Source organism: Gopherus evgoodei, chromosome 6 (assembly GCF_007399415.2).
Source record: "Gopherus evgoodei ecotype Sinaloan lineage chromosome 6, rGopEvg1_v1.p, whole genome shotgun sequence".
NCBI lineage: Eukaryota > Metazoa > Chordata > Testudines > Testudinidae > Gopherus > Gopherus evgoodei.
In genome coordinates this window covers 37876260-37890239 of record NC_044327.1, presented here as the reverse complement: position 1 = coordinate 37890239, position 13980 = coordinate 37876260, and positions in this window count along the sequence as shown.

The window sequence follows — 13980 nt, the reverse complement described above, 5'->3', positions numbered from 1 at the left end:
TTTTCTTTTATCTATAACATGACGTATAATATGTGTATTCCTCAATGCACCAAAACAACTGCTAATTTACCATTTAAATTAGACTGCAACTTTTTAATATGTTACTGTTAGAGATTTATTTGGGTTTGTTTTGTGGGTTTTTTTTGTTTGTTTTTAAGTAAAAGCTTCAGCTAGTAGAAGAGTGACAGATTTTAGGTCAGCCACTTCCATGAATGGAAAGTTCAGAGTAATATAAGATTCTCTAATCAGTACACCTAACTGAAACTATGATCATGTCAATCATATCTTTTTTAAATTGATCTATGTGTAATAAAAGTGACTAACACTGCTACAGAAAGTCACTACCTTCAGCATCTGAGGTCATAAGACTACATTTTTAAAGCTATTTAAAGAGGCAGCAAATCCCACTAGGTACTTATCTGTGTCTTTAGGTGCCTAAATATCTTTACATAAGGCCTGACACTGCAAATACACAAATCACACATGTAGTCCTGCTGATGTCAGTGGGACTACTCACTTGGTTAAAGCTAAATATTATTGAATCGGGGCTGTGGTGGATGAGGACCCCTTGAGCCACCACTGCACCATGGTTTGGGTTGCTTCTCTTCTCTGGCACTCAGCGTCCATCTCCTGCTCAGGGCATAGAAGAGTCTCTCCAAACAATAAACATTCTCTCCCCTCACTCCTTCCTCTCCTCCCACCTTCCTGAGGACAGGTTGGATCATAGTAAAGAAAAGAAAAAGGAAATTAAAAGGTGCTCAGTTTCTTGGGCAGTTTCTCAGTCACCCCTTTGGGGCCTAGCTGGGCTGTAGACTTTTTAGTGTCCTTGGTTAGAGTCCATCCCCCAGCCCTCAGCTTTTGGTAACATTCATTCTATAGCTGGTCCAGGCAGTCTCAGGGCAGCAGCGTTGGTGACTGGCTGCCTCTTTGTTGAGCTAACCCTGTAACCAGTTGTCTTTAAGTATATTTACAGTACAATTAGACAGCTGTGGTTGCCCCGTGTCAGTTGACTCAGGCTCTCAGGCTAAGGGGCAGTTTAATTGTAGCATAAATGTTTTGGCCTGGGCTGCAGCTTGCGCTTGGGGATCCTCTCACACAGGGTCCTAGAGCCCGAATGTTTACACAGGAATTAACTAGCCCCTTTGCCTAAACCCACTTCTCCCAAGTCAGCTGGCACAGGTCAACCCCCAGGTCTCTAACTGCAGTGTACACATACCTGCTGAGGCACAGCAGATTTCCCCTAGTTACCTCCCTTTCCTGTGGCAGGCTTTCCCTTTATAAGCTTCCTCCCACCAGTCCAAGCCAGCCCTACAGATGTCTGGTTAGTGTTGGTTGCGCCCAGAAGAACTTGTTAGTTTTCTCCTTAATAGGCTGAGTGTGTGCCCCCCACCTCTGGCCACATACCACACCCCTCAAGTTGAAAAGGTGAGCTTGGGGTGGTTTGCTGCCATATCTGACTTATTTGATTACATCAGTGAAGAGGGAGACAGTTTTACAGAGCTTTGACCTTTAAAAGGAGCCATAACTCATACAGCAACTGAAAGGTGGCCTTAGTCCCTTGATCAGTTAGTATTTCCTGGGGAACCTCTATGTGTGACAAGAGCTTCAGGTGTTTTCAAATACGGGGGAGGGGGAGGGGGGGAATGATGCTGTGTCTCCTGGACAGCTCTCAGTCATCCTTTTGGGGCTTGACTTGTTAGTGTCCTGATCAGGGTTTGAGTCCATTTGCGACATCCCTGTTTTTTGTTGCACCTGTTCTGTAGCTGGTCTAGACAGTCGCATGGCTGCAGGGTGTGCAACTGTCTCCCTCTTTACTGATGTCACCAGCTGGCTCTGAAGCAGAGCAGTTTGTCTCTAGTTGCTCTCCCGTCCTGTGGCAGGCTTTCCTTTGTTAAGTTTCCTCCCTGCAAGCCAAACAAGTCTTGAAGCAGTGGTGGATTAATGCATGGGCCTCTGGAAAAATAGGCTCCGCAAGACTCTGCAGAAGCCACAGTGTTACTGGAGCTCCTGCACCACCGCCTCCCCCCAAAAGTCCTGCAGCCTCACTTTCTCTTCCCCCAAGGCATTGTTGTCCCCACTTTAACCTCTCCACCCCCCTCATTGCTCACCCTTAAATAGGACTGCCAACCATTCTCCCCTTCCCCCGCCAAACCGATTGCCCTGGAATCTCCATGAGTTAAATAGTAATCTTTAATTAAAGACTATGTCATATGATGAAACCTTCAGGAATATGTCCAACCAAACTGGGCATCCATAGCCTTAAGGCAGGTAAAAAGTGGGAAGGCATAGCCTCCTACCTTTAAAAGTGATGGGGCCATGGCCCCCTGGCTGCACCTGTTCCCACGATGGTGGGCTGAAGCCCTGAGCCCTGGCACCTCCCTCTGCTGAGTCCTAGCACAAATTGCAAGGCTAAAGCCCTGAGCCCAGGCGCCCCGAGCCCTGGCTGAAGCCCTGAGCCCAGAAGCCTTCCCCTCTGCCCCCCACAAGCCCCAGCAAAAGCTCAGAGTCCCATGCCCCGCAGCTGAAGCTCAGCACTGTAGAGTGCAATTCATTTTCTGCAGCCAGCACTAAGTAATTCTTCCCACCTCCCATATCTACACTGCAATTTTTGGCCCGACAGCCCAAGCACTGAAAGGCCCCAGTCAATTGACCTGAGATCTGAGACTTGGTGCTGTTCTGGAGGAGGGGAGAGGTTGCACACCGGGCTTGCCTCTCCCAGCATTAAGGAGGCATAATGCAGCAAAGCCACCATGTCAATGAGATGACAGAGCAAATCGCCTTTGCCAATACCATCCAGCTGCCAGGGGAAGGCAGGGACAGAGGAAGATAATTTGCAGCAAGATGTTTTATTAAGACCACGCCCCTGCCAGAATGTTTTCATGCACAGTACGGTTCAATGGCTGCACCCTTGTGTCTGATTCAAAGAAGCAATTCGTGTAACTAGCTGTAGCCGCAGCAGCATCTCTAGTCAGTGCTCCTCTCCTGTCACAGGTGAATGTCTTCATTGGGCTCCAGGAGTGCAGGAATATGTGTAAAAGTGAGGGGCCACCAGCACTGGAACTGGGCCCTACCCCCTGGTCCTCCTCTTCCCCTGAGGCCAGGCCAGAATACGGAGCTGGACCATGGTAAGAACTGCCCAGGGATTTTAGGCCACTCTAGGGAGTCCCAGACTGTCCACCTGTCCTGGGCAGGGGGACAAGGTGTCCAAGAGCAGCCGCTGGCTTGTGGCCCCCACCTCCTGCCTACACTGCACAGGTCAGGTGGAGTATGTGGGGCTCCCCACAGCAGCCTCAGTTCCCTGGGTGGCTCGTACCATGACCCGGGTCTGGCTTCTGATGCTGGCTTTCAGCCTGATTGGAAGCAAGACCACAGGAGGCAGAGTAGGTGCAGGAGGCAAGGCCTCGTTGCAAGGAATGTTGTTGGGGGGGGCAATATTCTTGGTGCCCAGGGCTCCAATAACTCTTAGTCTGCCTCTGCCTTGAGGTGTGTTTAGTTAGTTCTGGCTGAGCCCCAGACAGCTTATTAGTGGCTTCTGTATTAGGGAGAGGGTGTGCCCACTCACAAAGGCCTGAGTGAGTAAGGGGTGATAGAATCTGACCTGTTATTTAAGATGCAGAAACCGTAGCTGAGCATAATAAAGCAGCAACAGGTTTTTCATAATGCTAGTACAAGACAAGCTGTTTGTGTAGTAGTATTGTTTAGTTTAACAGTGGGTTCACACACTAAAGCTTACACAATGGGCAGCGTTAAAAAGTGGACATTTTACAATCCATAGACTTTAGAGTTGGAAATACTGCAGTAAAGTTAAGACTAGGGAATGCTGCAAATACATTGGAGAAGGTAAAAAAATGCAGTGGGGTAAATACTTATACTCAACTATACTTTTATACTAAACTATATTGTCTGAGCACACGACTATCAAAGGCAGTGCTGTACTTTACAATGACTGTGAAAGATAGCCGTCTAATTCATGTGTCCCTTTTACTTAGCTGCCCTTCCTGTCTCTCAGCTTGTCTCATCTCACTAATCTTCCTGGGGAGAACTATCAGTAAAATTATTGCTTTGCTGAACAACATAATCAACCTCTTTCACTGGTATAATGCCATTGATAGACACCATGGTGATCAGCACAGTGTAATAACCTGAGTAAGTAGAACAATTATTTCTAAACTGTTATAAAAAAAATCATTTAAATGACATGAGTCATAATTAATTTGTTCAAAATCTGCTGGTATGTTATTTGGCCTATCTTAGCCTATTTATTTGCAGTGTGGTTGTAGCCCTGGTAGTCCCAGGATCGGAGAGAGACAAGGTGGATGAATTAATATCTTTTATTGAGCCAACTTTTGATGGTGGGCAGAACAACTTTCGAGAGTTCCAGCTCTTCTTCAGGCTTGGGAAAGGTAAATAGAGTGTTCGTTCAAGCTAAATACCATGTCGGACAGCAGCTTGTGAAGCGTAAGAGATTCACACGTGTTGTAAGAGACCACTTAAAAGAATGCGGCCAATAAACACCTCTGCAGGCATAGGACAATAGAGCGTTAGCAGGCAACAGAGTGCTAGACGTTGTTGTAATTGGTCATAAACCCAGTAGATCTGCTAAGTCCATGGATTTTAGTGTCCAGGGATAGGGTATTTTTGTCTTTTAATCATATTTCTGTGTGAGTTCATTCAAGAGCATAGTGATTGTCTGGTATCACCCACATACTTCTTGTTGGGGTGATTTTTATGGAAATGGGATAACAAGCCAAGCTTTTGATTTTGTAAAATGCTTCTTTATATTACTCATAAGAATGGCCATACTGGGTCAGACCAAAGGTCCATCAAGCCCAGTATCCTGTCCTCTGACAGTGACCAATGGCAGGTTCCCCAAAAGGAATGAACAGACAAGTTATCATCAAGTGACCCATGCCCTGTAACCCCATCCCAGCTTCTGGCAAACAGAGGCTAGGGACACCATTCCTGCCCATCCTGTCTAATAGCCATTGAAGGACCTATCTTCCATGAATCTATCTAGCTCCCTTTTGAACCCCATTAATGTATTGGCCTTCACAACACCCTCGGGCAAGAAGTTCAAAAGTTGACAGTGCATTGCATGAAAAAATACTTTCTTGTGTTTGTTTTAAACCTGCTCCCTATTAATTTCATTTGGTGGCCCCTTGTTCTTGTATTATTAGAAGGAGTAAATAACACTTCCTTATTTACTTTCTCTAGACCACTCACGAGTTTATAGACCTCTATCATATCCCCCCCTTAGTCACCTATTTTCCATTGAAAAGTCCAAGTTTTATTAATCTCTTCTCATACGGAAGCCATTCTATACCCTTAGTAATTTTGTTGCCCTTTTCTGAACCTTTGCCAATTCCTATATATATATATTTTTTTTTTCTTTTGAGATGGGGCGACCACATCTGCACACAGTGTTTAAGGTGGGGGTGTACCGTGGATTTATATAGAGGCAATATATTTTCTGTCTTATTATCTATCCCTTTTTTTGAGGATTACCAGCATTCTGTTCGCTTTTTTGACTGCCATTGCACACTGGTGGATGTTTTTAGGGAACTATTCACAATGACTCCAAGATCTCTTTCTTGAATGATAACAGCTAATTTAGACCCCATCATTGTATATATATATATATATAGTTAGGATCATGTTTTCCAATGCGAAGTAGTTTGCATTTATCAACATTAAATTTCATCTGCCATTTTGTTGCCTAGTCACCCAGTTTTATGAGATTCTTTTGTAGCTCTTTGCAGTCTGCCTGGGACTTAACTATCTTGAGTAGTTTTGTATCATCCGCAAATTTTGCCACCTAACTGTTTACCTCTTTTTCCAGATCATTTATGAATATGTTAAATAGGACTGAGCCTAGTACAGATCCCTGGGGGACACTGCTATTTTCCTCTCTCCATTCTGAAAACTGACCATTTATTCCTATGCATTGTTTCCTATCTTTTAGCCAGTTACCAATCCATGACAGACCCTTCCCTCTTATCCCCTGACTGCTTATTTTGCTTAAGAGCCTTTGGTAAGGGACTTGGTCAAAGGCTTTCTGAAAATCTAAATACACTATATCCATTGGATCTTATTTGTCTGCATGCTTGTGGACCCCCTCAAAGAATTCTAGGAAATTGGTGTGGCATGATTTCCTTTTACAAAAACCATATTGACTATTTCCCAATAAATTATGTTCATCTATGTGTCTGACAATTTTGTTCTTTACGACAGTTTCAACCAATTTGCCTGGTACTGAAGTGAGGCTTACCTGCCTGTAGTTGCCAGGGTCACCTCTGGAGTCCCTTTTTAAAACTTGATGTCACATTAGTTATCCTCCAGTCATTTGGTACTGAAGTTGATTTAAATGGTAGGTTACAGATGACAGTTAGTAGTCCTGCAATTTCACATTTGAGTTCCTTCAGAACTTGGGGAATACCATCAGGTCCTGGAGACTTATTACTGTTTAGTTTATCAGTTTGTTCCAAAACCTTCTCTTTTTGGGACACCTCAATTTGGGACAGTTCCTCAGATCTGTCACCCAAAAAGAATGGCTCAGGTTTGGGAATCTCCCTCATATCCTCAACAGTGAAGACCAATGCAATGAAGTCATTTAGTTTCTCCGCAATGGACTTATCGTGTTTGAGTGCTCCTTTAGCATCTGGATCGTCCGGTTGCCCCACTGGCTGCTTAGCAGACTTTCTGCTTCTGATGTACAGTATTTAAAAAAAATTGCTACTTGTGGAGTCTTTGGCTACCTGGTCTTCAAATTCTTTTTTGGTCTTTTTAATTATATTTTTACACTTCATTTCACACTGACCTCTGCTTGGTTCTGATTTAAAAAAATACAGAACTGTACAAAAAAGCAGACATTTCATATATTTATATAGACAGTACATACATATGTGCATACATATATATGAATTATATAGTTGCCTAGACATGTAAATTGGGCCCATTTAAGTCAGTGGGAATTTATGAAAATCTATGGCTAATTTATAGCTAACGCTTGTTGCAAATTTTCAGAATTTTCACCAAAATAATGACAAGTCTGAATGAAAGGTTTCACACAAATGTTTTGGCATTTTTGAACCAGCTCAGCTTATAATAGATATTCATGTTGATATTTCCACTGTAAGGTCAAAAACAAAACATATATATGTGTATAATTTACAAATATTGTAATGTTATTGTAACATCAGGTAAGAGAGCTAGTGCATTTGATATGAGACTATTCAGGGAGTTACATAAACTCTAGAATAAAATGCTGAGTAATAACAGAGATCCTCTTTAATGCTAAGTTACTCAACCACCACAACTGCCCTGTGTACTTTCAAATCATCTTACAGGATTGTCAATTAGGAAAGCAAATGTGGTTATGGTTCAGTCTAACAGCCACAAAACAAGTCATTGTGAGACACTGAAAAGCTAAGTCACCTCAGAATAAGATTGAGTGGATTTCATTAGATGGTAACATACAAGAGAATGATGTAGAGCCTGCAAAGTCAGCATAGGTTTGATATACTATATACCATATAGGGTTTAAGGATAAAGAAACTACTGCTGACAACTAATATGCAGTGATAACTAGATTAGCATTATGATAAACAACCTGAGACATTTAGGCTTTATCAAAAGCCATCTCATAAGTCATCTAGTATTAAACAATAATTATAGTTCACCTCCCCAAACACCTCATATGAGTTTAAACATTAGTTTGTCCATTTTCTATTATTCTTCTCTATTATTTTGTATCACGATCTCATGCAAGGGGTCACGTACCATGAAACTTCCTAACAAACAGAATGGACTCATTGCAAGGCCCTTATTCTGTACACAGGAACATGACAAGTAATATTGCTCTTTAAATATCAGTTTAAATTGAGAAGTTTGAAGTCATCCATACCAAAATAGGCTTAACCATTACTTCTTATGCAATTAAAATGTCATAGTCAAGTTATTTTATAGCCGTTGAGTGCTAACTACAACATTGGTAGCTCATAAAGACAGAAAAGGGTCTGGAAATTATTGCAAATATACATTTACAAATGTAGAACACAGCATTAAGTGAAGCAATATGCTTTCTATTCAGTATGATTGAATAGCCATGGGCTACTCTCTATGCGTGTATTAAAGCCACTGGTGCTCAGGACCTTTGGCAGGATCATTAAGGACACATCCTGGGTATGATCAAACACTAGCTCTTTATTAACAGAAGTAAACAAGCTGAGCACTTTGTACAACTCAGTTGGTTCCTAACTCTTCTTTGGCTGCCCCTCGGAGACTGAACAGCATGCATTTGTAAAGTTATAATACACAATCTATTATACTTGCTCACTTCTGAGTTTTTCATGTGCTTTTCCAGGCCGTAAGTAGTTTGGCTTGGGTAAAGAGGACTGGAGCCTGTGTTCCCTCAGAATACTGCATGCAGCTCAGGAGCATTTCTAATTGCATGGAAGCAGAAAGCAGCACAGTGGAAGTGTAGTTTGGGGGATCAGAGTTGCTCTGCCTAGACATGCTGAATTCAAAATGAGAATACAATTGTGAATGTCATGGGTTTTTGTAGTGAGCAGCTCAGCTATAGAGAGAATGGGGGCTGGAGGAATACGGACGAGAGAGTGCAAGTGGGAAAGGAAAAGAGGGCAACAGTACAGAAACCATCCTGTTGTGTTCAGTCAAAAGAGGACAACCGAGTTCTGATTGGCAAAGCTGTCAAACTGTTCCAAAAAAGAGGCCCTGTTTCTCCTTCTTGGGGTAGTCAAATGTACCAGCAAGGTCATGTGCTTCACGTGGCACTTCAATTTGGAGCATCTAATAGCAAAATAGACTATTTCCAGATTCCAATCTAGGAAAGAAAAGCCTCCAAAGCACCTGTTGGACTGGTGTGATGAGCTTGTGAACTAATTTCTTGTTCCCTTCCCCATTTCTGTTCTGGGTGTATCTTCATGAAAAGGTTGATGAGGCTGTTCATTTTCAAAAGGCTTCAGCATTAGTCTAACTCTGCTTCCACTGACGAGAGTGTTATTTTTACCCTTAACTTCAGCAGAAACAGAGCTTGGCCAGTCCCACCCAACATATCATTATTTACCAAGCTTGGGTTGGATCCATACTCCCCTTGGCTTCAGTAGTGATATTTATGTGAGTAATTAGTACTCACATGAGCAAGTGTTTGGAGAATCAGGGCCTTTGTTACTTTTTTTATTTGTTGACATGTTCTTCTCCCTGCTTATATTTCATAAGGATCAGACATGAAAAGGGCATTTTTGTTATTTTTTTGGGTTGTTCAATAGCACTGTCTGCATGATATTAGCACAGCTTGATGAACTGTTTGTTGATTAACTACTGTCTAGAAGCCAGCGGAAGGGCCTCAAGACCAAAAAACATTGTTAAAGATGCTTCATCATTTTGATGTGCAGGTCACTAAGAGCTCCTCCATTGTACTCTCCTCCCTCCTCAAGGACCCACAGCTTGGCTCTGAGAAATTAACCCGAGGAGGGCTTCAAAGATGAATGGTGTTCTATGTTCTTATAATCCATTTTACTCATAAAGCTGTGCATTTGCAACATGAATCCTTCTAACAATATTTAAGAATGACGTGGGGCAAGGAGCTTTTACTAGTCTTTATTAATATAATATTTATATTACAGTAGCACCTAGAGGCCTCATACAAAACCTAGACCCTATCTGAAAATGGTTCCATACAAATTCCTACATGAAATGTAGGAAACTATGGGTGAGTTTCTACAGACAATGTTATGCAGGAGGTCAGAACAGATGATCATAATGGTCACTTTTGACCATCAAATATATGAAGTAACATGGTGCCTGCCCAGAGACCTGTCAGATTAAGAAGGGAGAATTTAGCATAGTGACATTAAACAATCATTGGGATGGGATCGTAGGAAGGAGGAAGTTGAATAAACTTCTGCTGGTATGACCTACATGCTTACATCAAAGCATTTAGTGGTGTAAATAAGGGAAGAAACACTGGGGGAGGATACTTGGTGCTCGTGTTTGTTGTGGAACAATATGGCTGACTACAGACTTGGCAGAGCCAGGCAGGGTAACGCTGGACCAGAATCATCCAGAAATTGGGTGTGCCAGGCACTAAGCATTCTGATTGGCTGTTTATAGATGGTTAGGTGCTTTCCATTGTGGATACACCCAGAGTCACTCTCTGAGAGAGGAACCAATGGGACCTCCAGGAGAGGAGGAGGTGTTTATAAGTAGAAGCAGTTAGAGCCAGACTGGAGGAGAGGGGACAACAGTTGTGGAGCAATGCAAAGACAAGAAGGGTCTGTTGTAAGGATTATGGTCTAGTGACATTGCCAGATTATTTTATTTAGCCCGAAGGACCCCTCACCACGTTGGAAAATAAGAAAAGGACTAGAAATGCAGCAGATGGTGCAAATTGCAGCTTGCCGTTGCAGGGACAAAGGGAGCCTGAAGGAGACTGTGGGACGTAGTTCCCAGACTTATGGGTCTGGACATCATTCCAAAGACTGAAAAGGGATATATCCTCCCCACAGAAGTCCTAGGAGAATGTATGTAAGTGTGTGTGCATAATAATACTTTGCTATATTCCAGATGTGGCCTCATCAGAGAAGTATGGTCACCTCCATATGCAGCATCTGTGTGTGTGCAGTATAAAGTCACACTGGTCTTTCTTTTTCTTCTCTGTATACATGTGTCTATTTGTGGGTGTGACTGGATGAACCCCATCTGGGCTGACCCTTTTGTAGCAGTTATTAGAATTTAAAGAATCCCAGAGGAACACCCGTATCTTTTAATATGCTTACAATTAAAAGAAAAAAATCAGGACACTTTGTAATTGCAAAAGCCTTAAATGAAAATAAGCTGCATTCAGAACTGAGTTAATTGTGTTCTATCTATGTCACCGTTTGCTGCAAATCAGTGCAGTTTTCAACTAACAAGAATGGGTGCCCTACTTGATCCAGCAGCCCACATTTCCCCTCCTAGGAGAGGCACTTAGTATGGCATTACCATCATTACATCCCCAGGTTAAAGGCAATGAAACTCCAGGAGTGGTAAAGTCAAATCAGTTCAATTGTCTGATTGTTCATACTCATGAATCAGTGAAGCTGGCAGGGGTCCAGTATAAAACTTAGGGTTTTACAGAGGAGCTCTTTTAAGGTAATTCATTGCCCTCTGCAGTAGCTTAAATCAGAAGGGCTAGAATGGTCACAGTAAATGTAGCTCCCGACACGTCTTAAGAGCAATACAGCAGATAGCCAGCTGCTAGGCCAGATGTCAAAGGTGCATTAAGAGCACTTGGTTTTCATCTAATCCATTCCAGAGAAGTACAATAGATTTGGCTTTAAGCACTGCAATAAAAAAAGATTGTGATTAATGAAGCAGTACAACTTAATAAAGCAAGTTGACTCCCGCTTCCTTCTCTCATGCATTTTCACTGTCCACAAAACAGTTCTTTTACTTACCAGCAGGGACATGTAAAATGTTAATCATCAATCTGTGGGCCATTAAAGAAGTTGCTTTCCCTTTCTCAACTTGAAAACCAAGGGGGAAAGATAATAGGTTTGGTTAACAGAGCTGTTCACATAATGGAGATGTTGAGAGGAAAGCTTTGATGAAGTCAGCATGGGAGCTTAGTGCCCTAATCCATCCTGCTCTTAGGTACCATGAGTTCAAAACATAGCTGGGGACTGAAAATCAGGTCTGAGGTGGGGGTGACTTTCTTTTAACTTTGTGGGATCATCGTCAGCCTGGACTTGCCATGTGATCTTCATTCTTTATCACTTGAGCTGAGTACACACTGCTAGCAGTATTAGGTAGGCCTTTCCCTACTGGTTTATCACTACGTGAGGAGACAAGGGCAAGATACATTCAGTATGTGAAGAGAGAAGAACTAAAGAGAATGTGGTCTGTAGTAAACCAGGAATCTTTGCAGTAAGTGAGGAGAATTTACAGTACTCATTAAATGTTTGAATTATAGTGAATCATGCATAGCAAATGTGAAGATTAAAGGACTGGCAATACTGAAAACAGAAATTTTGTAGATCCACATGCCATTTTGCAAAGTGATTCCAGCTTCTGTTGTTTCAGGCAATGAACGGTGAGGTAATTATTCAGACTCCCTGGAATTATAGGGAGGCAGACTATAAATCTATGACAATCAAAGGAACATGGCAATATCAGTGGAATCAAGAAGCCTGCCAAAAACCCAGTCCACCTAGAATCTCAGTTTAGATTCAAGCTGTAGTATTGGGCTCCATAGGCACTGACTTTCATTTTTGCCATGGGTGCTTTGGAAAAGGTGTCTGTTTGGATGTGGGAGGGGGACTCTGCCATTTTCTTTTGGGGGGGTTATTTTCTTTCATATTCTAGTTATTGAATATGTCTATGATTGGTGTCTACTATTTTAAAGATGATTAAATTGTTATGAACTACATAATTACATTATTATGAATTACAGTATATTAAAATCATTGCAATTACCTACAAGCTGTCTTCACTAACATTCCAGTTTAAAGACATTATGTCTCAGTGTAGCATTCTGGATGACACTGTCAGAAATCTGATTTACATCTAGTTTCCTGGTAAGGACAGCTACATTATTCAGTTGCATCTGTCCCCTTGATGACTCGAGATAATTTTTAAGTCTTCTGAAGCTGGAGAACATCTCCCAGGTCCTCACAAAACAAGAAAATAAAGCACAATTTTAGCTCACATGAGATGGCAGCAGTGTGCCCACTCCAATATGGCACTGTGTGGCCTTACAACCCTGAGGAATGAGGAACTCGACGATGATTAGGTTAGTGCATTAAATTAATGCAGATAAATTGTATGTGAGGAGACTTTTTAAGTAAGCAGATGTGGGAAACAGAGAGAAGCTGTACAGCAGATTTTAAGACTCCTTTGTAAAATCCCTGGGCTGTGTTGTTGCTTTTATAAAGTCAAGTAAACCTTTCAAATATGAACTTGTCTTCTTGAGGCTGGGGACAACAGCCTGAAACAGCCCCATCCACCTGAATTGTAGGTTAACTCAGACCTAATGATGGCAATGTTCATGTTAATAACTATTTAACTGATGAGCAGAAATAACCAGCTTACGTGCTTACCAGCATGATTGAAAAGCATAGGTGTTAGAGCACAGGTATAGATCTGTGAAGCCTGTGGTGTATAAATCCATGGCTTTGAGTGGACCTTGGCTTCAATATTTCTCTGGACAAGAAGAATATTGTGAGAGTGAGTGGAAAGTAGTGAAATCCTATATGGCCTTGAGAGACTGTTCTGGTGGCTTTGGCGGCAGCTAGCAGAAGGCTAGTTCTGCAGCCCGCTCTGGATGACTCTCCACTCAGTAGATGTCTGAACCCATTTTCATAGACTTTAAATTTTTGGCCTCCGAGAGAACCAGAGGCCTTTGTTAGCCACTGCCCAGGAAACTGAGAGGATTGGAGGCCTCTGTTTGCAGCTGCTGGGGGTTACAGGAAGCTAAGAAAGGGACCATGCCTAGACTCAGAAAACAGGTGTTTTTAATGGGTTAGCTAATTAGCAAGGTTTTAACAAGATTTTAAACAGGATTTAGAACAAGTTGCATTTTAAAAAATGTTCACTGGTCAACCTTCAGTAGCGACTTTCTCATCAGTCATATTGCTCACATGCTTAAAGTTAGGCTGAACTGAAGCCAGGAAAGGGGTCAGTATCTGCTGACTTCAATGGCTGTTACCTCTTTGAGCTCAACGAGAACAAAGGCAAGTCCTGTCATAAGAGGTGAAATCTTGATCCAAAATGTGTACAAAAGTGCTCTCTCTCTCTCTCTCTGTTTTAACTGATGCAGCAGAACTGTTAAATATCTTGTACTCTGCTCCCTGACAGGGGCCTGACAATAGTTCCATAGAACAACAAACATTGCCTCTTCATTCAGCTATTGCATGGTGAGTAAAAGTAAATGTTTCACACATGAAGTCAAAACCAAATCCAAAAATGAATGGAGTGCTAACA